Consider the following 3,370-nt stretch of genomic DNA (forward strand, 5'->3'; position numbering starts at 1 on the left):
ACTCCCGAAGTATCTTTGATTATTCAGAAAGTCTGCAACCTAGGTTTTGGGGGGTTTTTTAATTCCTAGATAAGATTCTGGTCCTGTACTAGTACTTAGCAAGTGTTCCTCAAATTACTTTTCTCTTTGGCTAAATCATATTTTGTTCCAATTTAATAAAGAGACAGCATGTCATATTACTCTTATTCATTGGAGTCTCATTTTCAGTAGTTTACAAGAAATCACTAATATTATTTTTTGTTGCATGGGAAGCAAACATTCTACTATGGGTGCATTACTTCTACAGAGGTATGAAATCAATAGATTCACCCTATGCTCCTGGCCTCTTTTGCCAAACATGGAGTGCCACATTTTTTATGTTCTCTATCTTTGGAATGGCTTTTATCTGCAGTGACTGTCAGTAGGTTTGGAGATGTTCTCTGTCACAAAGTCAATATGGAGCCGGACTCCTTTCCCAAAATCATGTTTTCCTTCAAAAACAGCAATTACTTTTGTCAAAAGTTTCTTTGGCACAGCTGGTAACTTTGAAGTGTTGTGTTTAAGTCACTTATTTATTGTTAATGTATAAGCTCATGGAGGCTTGTGCTGTGTGTTCATAGTGAATTCAATTCCTATGCAACAAAGACTGCACATCTTAACATACTGAGAAATGTTTTCTTCTCCTACCCTCAACTTGCACATATCAAATCTTTGTTTCTGTTAGGCCCATAGGCGGAGGGAGAAAAAATTATTTGGGGGGGACTGAGCATGTGCATGCTCTCCACCCTCCTGCCCCCACCCAGCAGGTAAGTCTGTGGGGGAAGGGGTAGGGGGAGGAGGTGTGGGGGGAGGCAGATCAAGGTCCCCAAGGTGAGAGAGAGAGCGGGGCACAGGCAGGAGCAGGGGCTGGGGTGTATGGGACCCTGGTCAGGCTGGGTGGTGGGACAATCGGAGCCCAGTCACTGGGGCCTCCTGCTGCTGTGCGCACCCCGGTGAAGGCCCAAGGGGCACGTGCCCCCTCAACTGTGTGGGGGAAAAGCAGATGCCACTGTGTGCTGCGCTTTGTTCCCCACTGCACACTGAGCTTTGTTCCCCGCTGACTTGAGAGCCATGCGATGCCATGTGCATCCCGCTGCCGGGTGGGCAGGGGGCGCAGTGCAGCCCAACAGTGGCAGGCACACGATGTCGCATCGCTCCTGGGGCAGCTGCAGAGGGGTGCAAAGTGCAGCACACAGCAGCAGCTGCCTCTGCCCTGCACACAGATATGAGAGCACATGCCCCCTGGGCCTCCGCCGGGATGCACACAATGGCAGGAGCCCCTCTGTGCTCCTGGATGAGCCATCCAGGCTGTGATTGTCCTACCATGTGGCCCGACCAGGGCCCCATTCACCAAGACCCCTGCCCCTGCCTGTGCCCGGCTCCCTTTCTCACTGTGGGGGTCTTGATCTGCCCCCCCCCAGCCTCTTCCCCTTCAGAGAGTAGACTGGTACTTGCCTGCCATGCTGGGCAGCCAGTCATCCACATGCTGGGCTGCAATCCTGGCTGTGTGTGCCCCTCCCTACCCCTGCTGCAGCTGCTCAGAGCCTGTGGCTGGGCTGCCTTGTGGCCCTACCTGCTGCCTACATTTGGGGGGGCTAAGCCCCACTAGCCCTTGGCCTTCCGCCACCTATGGTTAGGCCTCAGGAGGTGGGGGTAACTGATTGCCAGTCTCTCTTCCATTTTGAAGAGAGCCACATGAGCAGGTAAGCATCACTAGCATTGTTACCTTGATCTTCATCTCCCTACTCAACGGAGACTCCTGAACTCTATATAGGGCATGTCTCCACATGCAGGGGTGTGCGGTTGCTGCAGCAAAAATAGCAGTGGCACAAATTTGTGCCGCTGCTTTTTATTGCTGCATACGCCCCTGCACATGGGCTTGGTGCAGGGAAAATTGTCCTGGGGTGGGGTAAGGGAGGCTGGGGTCAGCATTTCTGCTAGCTCCAGCAGCCTTACCTGAGGTCTTGGGAGGCCTCCGGGGGCAGCAGCAGTGGTGGCGATCCAGCCATTTGGAGCCTGGCCAGCAGCCAGTGTGGCTCTGGCCAGCCAGACTCTGGTTTCTGGCAGTGCACACCTCTTTTTAGCGGCATTTTTTTTTTGAGACCGAATCTCCGTGTTAAAAAAACAACAACTCAGCATGCTGCTAATTAGCAGTATGGCGTATGCTTGCACATGCACAGCATGCAGTTTGCTGTGCCTCAAACTGCTTTGAGGAGCTGCAAACCGCACGTGTGCGCTCATGGGGATGCACCCTATGACGATATGTCTACACTGTAGTCACTGCTGTGACTGCAGTTCATGCAGACATAACTGAGCAAGCTTTAAATAAGCTAGTTTCAGTATTGTTAGCAAAGTAATCCCTTATCCTAACAAGGGCTGTCCAAGAAGCTGGGGATATATTCAGGCAGTTGCCTTGTTCTGAGATCCATGCTAGCAGGGTTACACTGCTAGCAGTACCGGAGCTAGCCAGTGTAAAGCTAGCTCAGATACGTTTACTCCATCTGCAGTGACAGGGTGCCTGAAGTGTAACATATCCTTAACTTCAGTCCTGCCTGTGGAGGAACCTGCTCCTCCATCAGCATCAGCTTGCATCATAATGAAGTCCTTAGTAGTGTGAAGCAGTTTCTTGAATGTAGGCATCATCAGTCTTTTCTACACGACCCAAAACAAGCTAGCTGGAATTGCTTTTGCTTCTCAAACATGAATCTCATGCCACTCAGTGGGGAAGCAGCAGTACTGCACTGAGCAGAGCAGCCTGGGACTGGCATCCCCTCAGTTGTGTTTTGATGGGCACAGCTGAGAGCTGCACACACATTACAGGTCTCTTCAAAGAAGGGACAGTATATATAACTCATTACTGCCCTAGGACAGGGAAGGGACACTTACTACTGAATCACAATCACACTAACTCTTCAGGGGGGACACCCTAGGATTTCCCTACTGATCAGAAGCCAGGATCCAATACCTGTTTCTAATACTGCAACTGCTGTTCTTCCAAGGAGGCAGTTTCCAATCTTTCCAAATTATTTAAGTTGAATTTACTTTATTTTAATGTACTTGGGACTTACTTTTATTTCATTTCTTTGCAAAGCTGAAGGTTGGTCACATGCTTATGATGCTCCCCGGGACTCCGGGCAGGCGGGGCACCACTCCCTCAGCCCGGGTTCCGTGATGCAGCCCCGCCCCCCCGCTGGACACGCCCAGCGCGGCCCCGAGTTCCGTGCCCCGCCCCCCAGCCTTCCGCAGGACGATCATTGGGCACGGGGGGTTCCCGGCTCCAGCTCCCCCACTACGAGCTCGCTATGCTGTACGGCAGCTGGTAAGGCCCAGCCTTCCTCGGCCTCTCACTTCG

This window comes from Alligator sinensis, unplaced genomic scaffold (genome assembly GCF_000455745.1).
Source record: "Alligator sinensis unplaced genomic scaffold, ASM45574v1 scaffold560_1, whole genome shotgun sequence".
NCBI classification, from domain to species: domain Eukaryota; kingdom Metazoa; phylum Chordata; order Crocodylia; family Alligatoridae; genus Alligator; species Alligator sinensis.